The sequence below is a fragment of the Dryobates pubescens genome, chromosome 25, assembly GCF_014839835.1.
Source record: "Dryobates pubescens isolate bDryPub1 chromosome 25, bDryPub1.pri, whole genome shotgun sequence".
Classification (NCBI taxonomy): Eukaryota; Metazoa; Chordata; class Aves; order Piciformes; family Picidae; genus Dryobates; species Dryobates pubescens.
The window spans coordinates 2791412-2805443 of NC_071636.1; positions in this window are offsets into that span (position 1 = coordinate 2791412).

The following is a 14032-nucleotide window of genomic DNA, read 5'->3' on the forward strand; positions in this document are numbered from 1 at the left end:
CAAAAATAGCCCCTTCTTGCAAAAATGTGAGTGATGTTTGACTGGAATGCTGCTTGCTTGTTCCCATGATTTTAGGGAGTGGTGGTTAGGTTTGATTTTCTCTTTTCGACTTCTTCCTAACATCCATTCTGAATCTACCCATTTCTAGGTTTTTTTTCCCATTCCCCCCAGTCCTATAACTCCCTGTAACCCTCAAAAGTCCCTCCCCAGCTTTCTTGTAGCCCCCTTCAGATACTGGAAGGCCACAATTAGGTCTCCTCAAAGCCTTCTCTTCTCCAGACTGAACAGCCCCAACTCCTTCAGTCTGTCCTCATAGCAGAGCAGCTCCAGCCCTCTGATTATACTCATGGCCCTTCTGTGGACATGTTCCAACACATCCGGATCCCTCCTGTAATGCAGGCTCCAGAAATGGACTCAGTGCTCCAGGTGTGGTCTCACCAGAGTGGAGTAGAGGGGGAGAATCACCTCCCTCGACCTGCTGGCTGTGCTTCTCTTGATGCAGCCCCGGATTTTCCAGTAACCACCCATAATATTAGCAGTGAAGAAGTGCTATACAGGATCAGACAGATCAACTCTTGCCCCTCACTAGCTGGCATAAACCAGAAAGCAGCAGCAGCTCACCTAAAGTTGGGGGGAAAAGCCTCAGGAGGAGGTTTTGCAAATGTAAATGACCACAGGTCCCATATGAACATCCTGCTAGAGGGCCCTTGCCCTGGGAGGAGGTACCCCCATGCAGGCTTTTCCCCACAGGGATGGGAATCTATCATTTTGCATTTTCTGAGTCCTAACAACCTAACACTTTGCAGCGTTCAGCCAACAGAAATGTTATGGCCTCCAGAGTAAATCAGAATGTCAGCTTTGGTTTCCAGGGAGGGGGAAGCAAAAAGGCTGATCAGCACAAGGAAATTTGGAGGTGCTCTCAAAGCCACCCCCTGAAGCCTGTCCCCTGCTGTGTTTAGTGGTATTCCCCAGAGAGTGATACTAGAAATACAGATGCTGGATTTGCCTTTCATGTCTTCCTAGTAAATATCTGAATAAATATTTAGCAGTAAACAGAGCAGAGTTGTTTCCACAATGTTCTTGGCTGAGTTTGTGCATAGTTTTGGAAGAGGGGGTTTTAGGAGCAGGGAAGGGATCATAAAAATCATAGAATGCTTGGGGTCAGAAGACACCTTAAAGATCATCTAGCCCCAACCCCCTTCCACTAGACTAGGTTGCCCTGAACTAAGCCTCCAGGGAGAGGGCTTCCATGATCTCCCTGGGCAACCTGTTCCAGTGTCTCACCACCCTCTTTCAAAAGAATATATCTCTAATCTCCAGTCTAAATATCCCTTCTCCCAGCTTCAATCCACATCTTCTCATCCTGTCACAACAAGCCCTTGTAAACAGTCCCTCCCCAGCTGTCCTATAGGCCTCCTTCAGATACTGGAAAGCTGCTCTAAGGTCTCCCTGGAGCCTTCTCTTCTCTAGACTGAACAGCCCCAACTCTAGGGAGGCCAAGTCCAGGGGCTGATTTCTGTGGAGAAGAGAAATGCACCAGAACTGGGGTTCCATCAGAAAATATTGTACTGGATTTTTCCTCACAAAATGTCACTGCTGATGACACAACTTTGTGTAACAAAAAAACCCTCATCACACTAACACTGAAAACAAAAAACCCCAACCCAAACAAAACACTGGTTTGCAAAAATATCCTATTTGGAAGTTTTCAGACTGTAAAAGCTAGTTTTCATTTAATTTTGGAACTAATTTTAGGGAGGCATCTGTAGAGAAATAATCAAGCAAGAGGCCCTAAAACCAAATGGAAGAGTCTGCCCTCACTGAACTGAAACATTTTGTTGCACTGGGAGGTATTTGTGTGCTCGGGAAGCAGCTCATTCTGTGTCCATGGGGCTTGTTTGGGTGCTCCACAAAACATTTGTGAGGTTTATAGGACCTGATGGTGACTTGGAAGTCAGAGAGTGGCTTCTTGGAAGCAGCTGCAGCCATTTGTGTTCTGTGTGTGCACAGAAGGGTTATTAAACCAGTAAATAAATGGGGGGGTTGGTGGGAAGGGGAGGGGGTGTCTGTGCATCCTGCAGCCTGTGGAAGAGGGATTAAACACAGAGCAGCGGGGGATGAGTTAACTCACTTCTATCATCTGTACTACACCATTTGAAAGAAGATGCCCCAACATTCTGATCCCATTTTAACCTCCCTGAGGTGGGTATCATCTTGACCAGTGCAGAGCCAGTTGGCTGCTGGTGAGCAGGGCAACTATTCAGCCCCAGCAAGCTGGGCTGCTGCCTGTACTCCCTGAGTTTGGAGGCTTCCCCCAGCCCAGTAACCCTTACCCTTTTGTGTTCCCCTGGGAACACAGAGCAAAGAGGTAATCTCCAGCCCCCCAACCCCTCACACATGTACCAAATGCCAGCTTACCCTTTGGGGACATTGCACTCTAGAGCATGATTGAATGTCCGTGGTGATGTTAGGTCAGCAGTTGAACTCAATAATCTTAGAGGTCTTTTCCAAATGAAACAATTCTATGATTCTAAGTAGGATGCCCACAGATGCCCTGATCCAGTCATAAGATGAATGTCCCCTCTCCCCTTTCCAGGTCTCCCAGTCTGAGGTGTGGCAGTTCCTTTGCTGGAGCCTGACTAGAAGGTGATACACTCTCAAGTCTAATTTTGAGGCAAAAGAAGGCACCAGGGAAATATGTAGGGCATGGTGTTTATAGGCTGGTGTGTGATCCTCCATCCAAGGAACGTGGCAGGATTCAGCTTGATTGATTAAACCAAAGGGAGGGACACAGCTAGAAGAGGAGGAAGCACAGAGTGCCCTGCTGCTTTCCCAACCATGAGGCCCATATTGGCCCTTCTGCAGGCAGAGCTGGAGAAGTGCAGCAGGTAGTGAGTGAGAAGGATGGAGGAAATACCTGACTTTATGGCAGTGTTTACCTTGGAGCACTTGGGTGAAGGGCTGCTGGTTAAAAGACACATTTATCTCTGCACAGATTTATACATTCAAGCCACAGAGACCGAGTGGGTAAATGCAGAGACCCAGGGGCTGAGTTGTGTCTGTGTTTAAGGCAAAGGGTTTTCCACCTCTTTAAAAGGAAGTGTTGGGCTGAAAATGTTGAAGAAGTCAAATATTTCCACTTCCTTTAGCACTTCAGCGAACGACAGAGAGAAAAACTTTCAGGGGGAGAGGCACAGCTCTGGGCTGAGCCTTGAAATTATTTGCCTTGAAGTTAATTCCCTTGAAATGAGTTGTCTTGAAGTTAGCTGTCTTGAAATTAGTTGTGTTTAAATTAGATGCCTTGAAATCAGTTGCTTTGAAATTAGGCAATGAAATAAGCACAGGAATAGGAGAGGGCATCCCAAAGGTGCTATGTGATGACATGGACATTGTCCTGTTCCTTCCCTCTCTCCCTGCCGGAGTTCCTGAGGGGGTGGCATGTCCCCAGGGTGTGTGGCAGGCTGAGGGAGCGCTGTTGCTGCTGCCTGGTAGTAGCACCGGTGGAAAACGTGTGACCCGGGGTTCACATCACTGCTGATGCTGATCAGAAGGAACTTCTCTGACCCTGGGAGCCTGGGCTTTCACCCAGCACCTATCCAACACAAACAGAAGAATTCAAAGCTACTGGATTAGTTGCTGGTGTGGCTTCCATTAACCCAAGGGTTTTGCTGAGCTGACTCCTGGAAGAGCTGTGCATCAAACGCAATGAATCAGAAGGGAAGCCCATACATCAGACGAGCCCGATGACCTCTGGAGTTAGATAGCATTACTGACAATCAGCGTGCTGGGGAAGGGGGGAAAAAGGCAGAGAGAACCAGGCTGCCCTCATCTTTATTAATTTCTTTAAAGTCCTGATGCACTTTCAGGTCCAAACTTGTTAATTTCCCCCAGTTCTTCTTTCCCACTGGCTAACTATGTGTTTGTCAGCAGCGCTGAGCGGCTGCAAGCATTCAAAACAAGAAGAGCAGCCAGGGGAGGAACTCTGCCTTGTAAGCAGGGAAGGTTTTACTGCTCTGCAACAAAATAAATAAATAAATAAACAGAAAATGCAGAGCCCTTACAGGGAATTCGAGGGCTCTTTGTTTGCTCTTTGCGTGCTGCAAATAGACACAAACACTGATGCATTCCTCGAGCATCCAGCTAAGCCTGGAAATGCATTAGGGAGCCCAAAAGCAATCCACGGGCGCCTGCCTGTGTGGAAATGGATATTGTTGTGCTGAGAGCAAGGGGCAGAATCTTTCCTCAGTGGAACCAGATTAGTTTCATGCAGTGATTGAGTTCACTCGCCGGCCAAGCATCATATAAACTACTTGAGGCATTTCTTTTTTTAACCTTGGGGGGGGGGGGGTGGGAAGCAAAAGAAAATCCCTAAAGGAACTCCAGCAATAGTTAGGTGAGCCCCTGGGCAGCTCAGATGTGTGTGCACGTATGGACACACAATAACTTGGTCCATTGCTGTCATAAAACTGAAGGCACTCCTATGAGGGTGAGAGGTCAGGGGAGGCCTTGATTTAATAACAGGGGAAACATTATTTTTCTGTTATTAATTATGCATTATCCCATAGTACATTTGCTGCACTCACTTTAGATAAGGTTACATCTATATTTTTTTGTTAGGGGAACTTCTCGGGTCACCTAAGGGAAGTTGGCTGGAAGGCAGGAAGAAGAAATCTGCTTGGAAAAAAAGATGGGGGGAAATGCTGTATTTCTGTACAGCCTCCCCCTTCTCCAGCCACTCTTCTGGGGACTGATCCTTGACATTCCTCAAATAGTTCATTTCATGCATGCTAAATGAATTGAGGCTCCCAAAAAAACACTTGGGGCAGCATCAGTTCTGAGTTCCCAGAAAGTCCAGAGGAATGGATACATCCCTGACATGTGTGTTCTTTCTCTGTAGCTTATAGCTACTGGATCAGTCAAATTCAAAGTGAAAAGTCATGCTCAGTGAAAGGGAGACTTAAAAGTTCAAATCCAGGGCTGGTTCAGTGCATTCCTTCTCTGTTTCCTCGCCTTCAGCTGCTTTGGAAGACTCTACTGTGAGTATTTATTCCATCCCTGCATGGGGGAGACTCACAGCCCATGGAGATGATGAACCGTGGGTGTTGTTACAAAGGGAAATGTGAGGGTCATCTCCAAGAACTGGCCCAAACTGAGAAGCACAGGTGCTGCTGTGCTCCCCTCCCACCACAAACTGGGAGATAAGGGTGTTGCCTTTGGGGATGTGTCCATCTCCAGTTTCCCATCTGAGGCTTTGCATAAGAGCTGGGGGAAGGGACTGTGCAGCTGATGTGAAAGAAGGGAAAAGAGGTGATAGAAAATAAACAACCTTCAAGGAAACCACTCCACACAGATGGATGGTTTGTATTGCAGGGAAGTGAAGAACCTCTTCATGTGGTGTCAGCACTTGGGAATTCTTTCCTCTATATGCAGATTTGTATAGGTAAAAAAGGGGAAGGTTTTGCTTTTTCAACATAGCAAGTATTGGGATTTATCCACTCAACACCTGAGACCTCCATCCCTGGGAGTGCGAGGGACTTGCCTCTTCTCTGGGACAATAGACTGTTTTCCAGGCATTTAATCCCATGGGAAAGGGCTGCTGTTTCTCAGTGACCCAATAGAGATTTGTTAAGGTTGGCAGGCCAGGCATTACAAGTGCCTGATGGACAATCCAACCCTTGATGCCATTCTCCAGCCCTGCCTCCATAGTCACACCAGGGAAATGGGTATCAGCAACTCATAGAATCAGAGGTAGTCATAGAATGGTAGTAGGGATTGGAAGGGCCCTCTGGAGATTATCAAGTCCAGCACCCCTGTTTTTATTTCTCTGGGGCTTGTTTTATTCACAAATGCACTATTTCTAAGGGTAAATCTTTTCAAATCAGAATCTCAGGACAATGGACTCAGGTTGGTGGGGTGACTGCTGGGTGCTCTGAAGGGTGATGAGACCCTCAGTGTTTTTGCATGCTGTGTTGGGTCTAGGATATCCATTTCTATCCTATAATTCAGATACCCATTTCATCACCTGTACACTCATAGCAGAATGCTTTGTGCTTTAAAGTGAACTTGTCTTAAACCATTCATAGAATCACAGAATGGTTTGGATTGGAAGGAACCATAAAGATCATTTAGCTCCAACCCCTCTTCTGTGGGCAGGGACACCTTCCACTGTATCATGTTGCTCAAAGCCTCATCCTGCCTGGTCTCCTAGGGATGAGGTTTCTACAGCTTCTCCAGGCAATTTGTTCCAGTGTCTCACCACCCTCAGAGTAAAGAACCTCTTCCTAAAGTCCAATCTAAATCTACCCTGCTCTAGTTTAAAACCGTTGCCCCTTGTCTTGTCACCTTATAAACAGTCCCTCTCCAGCTTTCCTGTAGCCCCCCTTCAGGTACTGGAAAGCTTCTCCAAGATCCCCCTGGAGCTTTCTTATTTCAGGCTCCCTTAAGGTCTGGTTGTGGCATCTACCTACTTGAAAGCACTCATGCCTTATATCAGGGGTTGGATTTTAGCATGGTTCTTAGGTTGACCCTGCTTCAAGGAGCATTCCCACACTACTCTTCTCCCTCAGAACCTCCAAGCTCTTCTGCAGAAGTAAGTAAAAAGAACAAGCCCTCAATGGCAGGGCTAGCGCTCCCACACAATGTGGAACCATTGGAATAGAGAAAGAAAAAGGATGCTTTTGGCTTAAGTGTAGAACCAGTCGTAAGAGGCACGACAGGGAAGTACTTAATAGGGTTTCAGCTTGCAAAACAGTAATTAGAAATGATGTTCCTCTGATTGCTCAAGGCTGCGTTTGTGATGGGTCATTCCTCAGCCGGGGCTGGATCTATGTGATGTGGAGGCCCATACTTGCAGCGTTACAAGGCAGGCATGCTTTTCTTTAATCATTATTATTTCAGTTACAACCCAGATGAGTGATCCCAGCTGGTAGATAAGAATCAAACACACACAAATATGGCTCATCTTTCTTAACATATGGAAACCGGAATTGCAGAAGTCGTCTCCATCTCGAACCCTGCTCACCACCAACCCCCTCCCCATCCCAGATGGTGTTTCTGTCCCCTTTTAGCTGCAGTTCATTGATGAGCAACTATCTAACCCAAGCACAGCTTTTTACTGGCTTTAGGGGAAGGGATAACTTCAGCTGTAAGTCCTGCCTGGCTCTTCCCTGCTCTGAGAGTCATAGAATCATTGAATTGTTTTGCTTGGAAAAGACCTCTAAGAATCATCAAGTCCAACCATCTTCTCCTGGCCACCCCAGAAACACGCTGTTTTCTGTTTGCTTCTTCTTGATAACATCTTCAGGCCCCAACTCTCAGCTATCCAAAGAGGTTTTTTTTCTTTAAATTCAGGTGGAAGTTGGTCTTGCTTGTATGAGTTGTTTCCTATGAATGTTTTGTATGGGATTTGCCTTCATTTAAGAACATTACCTGTACGGTCAGAGCAGAAGTAGGATGGTCTCAAGGCATCTTCCATATGTCAAAATACTTTGCCTTCTCTATTAAAGAGTAGAGGGGGTAAAAAAATCCCTGATGAAGAGGAAGGGGTAACAATGTCTAATCACTGCAGACCCATCTTGGGCTAATTGAGTTTGTCTAAAACTCATCCAGCCTTTAAGGTTTAATAGAAGATGATGGTCTTAATGCATCACATGCCTTGAAGTAAGTGGATACTCTGCTTTAAAGGCTCTGTTGATGTTATGTGAAGGGGAACAACAGTTGTTATGATTCTGAAACTCAGATTGAACCCAATTAATCAATGCTGAGATGATTTGAATCATGTGGCATGCATGGTCACCTCTCTGATATTCTATCCTTATCCCTCCCTAGACTGAGACATGATTGATGTCAACTGTACACCGAATTTTCAGGGGGAAGGCTGAGCCAAGTCATTTGGACAGAGAAACAAATTAGATCAAAAGTGTGATCCAGGGGGAAGGAGATCGGTTTCAGGGCAGAAGCTTACGTTTCTGTTTTGTACCCTGGGTGCTCTGTGAGGGTTCACATGCCTCGGGGATCGCGCCGTGTGTGCCAGCAGCGGGGCAGGCCGTGGAGCGGGAGGTGACCGCAGATGCCTCGGTCAAACCCCAAAGCACACAACTCATCAGAAGGCACGTTTGCATCTTCAGGAGGCTCTGAATGTAAAAATAATCTCCCAGCCATCCTCCCTTCTTAGGTTACAGCCAGCCGTGGTTACCTTGTGACTTGCCTTGGAGAAAAGGGATCTGGAGGAGGGAAGTGGGGGGGACACCGCCAGGATTAGATGCCTAGAGTCAGGGAGAGCTGCACTTCTGGCCCCCAAAATGCACTTCACACCTGCTGGACACCTTTCACTCACAGCTTTTACACCCTCCCCAGTCTGACAAGCCTTGGCCAGGGGTAACAGGAGGAGTTGGGGGGTGTGGGGGGGTGTGGTATTTTTGATCCTGCCTTTTATTGCCTTGGGCTTCTCCTGGATCAGAAAGTGGTAGGAGGACTGGGCAGCTCCATCTGGCAGTTTCTAAGGGCTGGAGGTTCTTTGGAGTTTTCTTTGCATTTTTTTCCCCTTTATTTTGTTATTTTCTTTATCCTTTTGTTGTTCTTCTTCTTCCTTCTTTCTTGTTTTTTCTATTTTTTATGTTTCTTGGTTTTTTCCACACTTCTACTTTTTCTTATTTTCTTGTCCTTTTCCTTTTTTATTCTCTTTATTTGTTCCTTTTTTTTCTTTCTTCTTTCTTTTTTCCTTCTTTTTCCTTTCTTTTTATTCTTTCTTTTTCATTCTTTTTATTCCTTCTTTTTGTGTCTTTTCCTCCCTTTTTCTTTCTTTTTTTCTTCCTCCTTTCTTATTTCTTTATATATATATATTTGGTTCTTTCCTTTTGCTTTTTACTTTCTTTTCTTTCTTGTTTCTTTTTTGATGGTGATGGTTTTGTTTCTTTTCATGTTTCTTTTCTTGTTTGTTTCTTTATTTATTATTTGTTTGTTTGTTTTGATTGAGGTCGTTTCTTTCTGGGCTTTTATCTATTGTCCTCTCCCTCTGCTCCAAATCTTACCTGACAAGTTCATAGGTGGCCAGGCTGTCCTTGCCATGTGTGGGCACCCAATTTTTCCCCAACCACGAATCTCCACAGCCCCCCTGGCGAAGCAGGGGGTTGTACAGCTGCTGCCCCACTGCCACATCTGGTTCCAATGCTGACCTCGAGAGTTTTATTCCTGCTGGGCAATAGAACATCAACTCCACGGTTCCACTCCCTGCAGTCCCTCCCCAGCTCCCCTGGTAGCTTCACAAAAACTGGGGGGGCTGAAGAAAATTTGTCCAAACCCCTGTGATCTGAGCAAGGGAGGAGTTGGAGTGGTCCAGCTCTCTCCTTGTCCCGTCCGGGTTGTGGGGGTCACTCTCCGCGATTCTGTGGTCCAGTCTACTCCCTTATCTTGTCCCGGTCCCATGCCAGCGGTAGTAGGTCACCTTCCTTTCCTCCAAAGACCTAGAAATCACTTTCTCTTCATCCGATACAGGCTGCGGGAAGCGGGAGGACCTCGGGGGAAGGGGAGTGCCAGAACCCCGCGGAGACCGGCACAGGCAGCGGCTGCGCAGCTGCGGAAGGTGGAGGCGAGGGAACCCCATCGGGTTCTCCTTAACGGGGTTTAAAAACCTTTGTGGCCACCGATTTTTCGGTGTCTCCAGCTGCCGGCGCTGGGGAAGCTGGAGAAGAGGGGGCTGGTAATGCTGAATTTTGCTGATGCTCCGAACTAATTAATTTTTCTCTTTTTTAATTCTTTTTCTTTACATCAGAGCTCGCCTTAATTATTATTTTAAGCGATTTCATCTAATTTTGATTAAATCCAACGCGGTAAGAGTTCAATACGAGCCCATCTCATCTCTTTAATAGCTTTCAGAGCATCTGCGGGGCAAAGATACCTTCAGGAAGTTAAGGGATGTCAAGATTGTTTTTCATTACCGCAGTTTTTGCGTAGTTAGAAAAGCAACAAATACTGTTAATCTGGTTCAGTGAGGGGGCAAAGCCTTTAACTACTCTCTTTTCCCCCCCTTTTTTTCTTTTACTCATTAAGTTCATTTGTGCAAAAAACCCTCTCGGAGTCTAATTGCCTGTTTATGCTACCTTTGCTCATTTCCCTTGATTTTGTTGTTGGGATTGGTTTTTTTCTTAACCCTCAATCGAAAGAAGGAGGAAAAAAAAAAACCAATCCTGCTGAAAATGGTTGATTATCCTGACACATTTCCACCCCCCCACCCCGAGGTGGAAACGGTGATGGGCTAATGCACAGGGATAGGAAATTCTGACGGGAGATCCATTGTTTTTCCCAAGGAGCTAAACAATAAGTGTCATGTAAAGGCTCCGCGCGTGTGTATGTGTTAATTAGAGGCTGTATAAATAGGTGCACAGAAGTATATAAGTAGTTTCCTTACGTTTCCAGAGCCGGGCTAGAGATTATATGACAAACAAAAGAAAATTTGGCTCCTTTTTTGGCTTCTTTTCTTTTGTTATTTTAATGCCAGCGCCTAAGACCTTCTCACTTCTCTCAGTAGTGGCCATCCAGCCCTTCCTGTCTCCCGAAAATAAATGTGAAAAAAAAAAAATAATAATAAAGAAAAGAAAATAGAAGAAACGAGGCGAAGTGTGGTGTCTGGAAAGTTTGGAGAGTTTTCATTCCTTCCCACATCTTTCCCAGCCGAAATCCCGACTCTGTACCTGGAGCGCAGAGGAAGGGCTGGGACCAAACCCACCGTTTTCCTTAATACCTGCGAAAGGGGGAGGGGGGAATATCCTGGAACTCGTGAATTTGGGGCTGCCACAATGGTATTTTCCCCACTTTCTACTCCCTGTCTGAAGGGAGTCGCGGGGTGCGAGGGCTCCATCCCGGATTCCCCAGCATCGGAGATTCCATCCCACAGCGCATCAGCTATTCGTTCCCCCCTCCGCCCCCCTCCCGTCCCCACCCCCACCAATAAATAAACAAACAAATAAATAAATAATTTTTTTAAGGCGCTTTTGTCTCACAAACCAGGCAGTTTACCTAAAAAAAAAAAAAAAAGAAAAAAAAGAAAAGGGAAAAAAAACTAACAAAAAACCCTCAAACCCCAACCCTCGGGATGAGGGAAGCGTCGCATCCCGCATTCCCAACCTTCCCGAGTTGCCATCAATTTATTATTCTTTTTTTTCCTTGCCCAGAGCCTCCTACAAATCGCATTTGCTGGGGTGGTTTGTTTGGGGTTTTTTGTTGGTTTTTTTTTTTTCTTCTGCCGCAATCTGCGTATTGTCACTCAGCGGCAGCGCTCCCTCCATCCTCCCTCCTTCTGTGTCCTTCCAGCCCTCTGCCTTAATTGTATTCCCAATTGCATTTGCTTTGATGGATTTACTTCCTCTTATAATTTCCCAGTTATGGACCCTGGGGTTTTTTGTTGTTGGTTTGGTTTGGTTTGGGTTGGTTTTTTTCCCTTCCCAACACTCAGTGCGGGAAATATGTCCCTTCTGCGCTCAGTTCGAGGAGAAACAGCTTTCTTTGAAGGTCTGGATGGGGGTGTATGAGGGGGCTTCCCCCTTTTTTTTCCTCAGGTCGTGATGGTTTTGCCCCTGTTCTTCGGGCTCTCCCCTCTCCCTGCTTGATTTTACACAGCTGTAAATCCCCAAAAGTGCAAAAGCTTTAAGGAGAAAAATTAATCCAGAGGAGAGACTAAAGTGGAGAGCAAGAGTTATTGAGATGGCAAAACCCAGTCGCTGCTCTCTCTGTAGGTGGCTGCACACGCAGTTCTCTACGGTGTGTGATGTATAGACGAGGTTGTCTGCAGCCTGCTGTAAGCGGTGGGGGGAAGGCGATGCTCGCCCTGGGCGCTTAGAGAACGCTAAAATACTGACGGAGATGGTACGAGTTGAAGGAAGCAAACAGGCAGCTGGGACTCACTAGGCCGAGAACTCTGGGGGTTACTGGGGGCTGCCCATGGAGCTGCCGCCTCTCCCCCGGCTCCCGGGGCAGGTGCTACCCCGGCGCCTCGGAATATCTCCGGAATGAGTCCTCGGGAGTATCCCGAATCCCCGGGAGCATCCCAAGCCCCATGTGCCCCACCTAGGCTGTAGCTGAGGTCCCACCGTGCAATTTCACCGAGGAAATGGCTGCGGCGGCGGGGAACGGGGCAGAGGAATCATTACCATCATCCTTCAGAATAATGGCCCCTAACGCTGATGCTTAGGAGATGCAAACCCTGTACGGAGCCCCGCGGAGCTCCGGATTAGGGCAGCGAGGACAGAGGAGGGACCCGCCCGGGCACAGCCACCCTTCCCGGGTGGGACGCGAGAAGCAGGCTTGCGCTCCACTCCGTGGGCTGGGGGCTGTTTCCAGTGGCTTATTTCCAGGCCATTTGAGTGGCTTTGCGGGAGAGCCTCCAGCCCTGTCACGAGGAAAAGGATGGATTTTCAGTCTGGGGCAACCTCGGCGCTCCCTGTCTGTAGGTGGAGGCAGGACACGCAGCGCAGGGTACGAGGAGGTGTGGGCAACCCCTTCTTCAAAGGGACCTCAGTGTCAAGGGACACCAACTCTTTTCCACCCGGAAAGGAGCCCCGGTTATATGGAAGCAGGGACCCGGGAAGGGTCCCTGCCCCGGCACCCACAGGCGGGGGAGCGCTCCCCTCACCACCTGGCGGCGGGTGGATTTCGTTTACAGAGGCGACAAAAGGTGTGGTGGTCAGCTGCTGTGTGGCTCTTCTGTTGACCATCCCCACAACACCTCGTACTGGTAGTTGGGGAGAGGTGTGGGATGAGGTGACCTCCGGAGACCCTTCGCCATGGTGCAGGGTGGAGGAGCTCTGCTTGTGCCTCCTCAGAGCTGCTGCTTCTGGGGAGATGGGTTTTGCCCCCTCCCAAGCCCGGCGCCGTCCTGCTTTTACACTTCTGCAACGTTATAAATCCGTGACCTTCTTAGGGGGGAGCAGACGAGGGTTAAGGTGAGATTAGGGAGGAAGGGGGCCGGTGGGTGCCAGAGCCCCCATCCTAGCTCACTGCCACCTTCTCCCCAGCCCAGGAGGGAGTTTTCCCCAGCCCCCACACACCACCACACCCGTGGTCCCTGCACATCCCAGATATAGAAACAAAGGATCAAAGAACGCTCGGGTCGAAGTGACACGGGGCTGGGACTCCCCACTAGTAGGGTGTGACTCTAAAAGAGGCAGAGAACAACCCGAAAAGCAGAGCTGGGAGATAAGGAAAGGAGATGTAGATGCTCCGCGGGTGGCTTGAAGGGGGACGGACACTTCGGCGGGGCGGGAGGGAAGCGAAGCTTTGCCTGATTTCGGTACCGGGAGCAGAATAAAAAGAAGTCATTCCTTCTCTTCCTCCCTGTCTTTCCCTATCTCCTTCGTGCTGAGTTGGGATGAGCGGGGGCTAGAAGTGGGCTGCACCTCTGTGCGGGGGCTGAGCCCCTTTACTTTGTGCCACCCCCTCCCCAGTTTCACAGGCAGAGGTGGATGCCACACGTATTGGATTTGGAGGCGAAAGAAGTTGTTAAAAACCCCTCCCAGCACCCTTTTTCCCTCCCTCCTCTCCTGATTGAACAGCTCTGGCAGTGGCCAACCCACCCCCGGTGAGCTCGTATGGGAGAAAAGGGGTCAGGCAAAAGGTTATTGAGGCTGGAAATAAATCCCAACACCCTGTTCCCCCCTCCAAGTCCTTTCTCCCCCCCCACCATGTATCAACAACAACAATAGCAGCCAGGCTGACACTCCAGCCGTTTGGGGAACAATCCTTTTAATCGGGGAATAATCCACAGGACACTTTAAAGAAAAGCTGGAGCATTAACCCTGTGCCCCAGTATAATTCTTCCAAGAAGCATCTGGTACTTATACCACAACATGGGATTAGCTTTCTCCTTGCAAGTACATGAGATCAAAGGGGTTTTCCTGTGCTCTGCAGGGACTTTAGTGAGGTGCCACTGCTTACAGTGTCCCAGGGGTGTCCCCATGAGCCACGGCAGCATTTCTTTGAGGAGCAAACTTTGATAGGCCTGGATGAGCTTTCTGCAGGGTCAAAAGGGAGGTTCAGGACT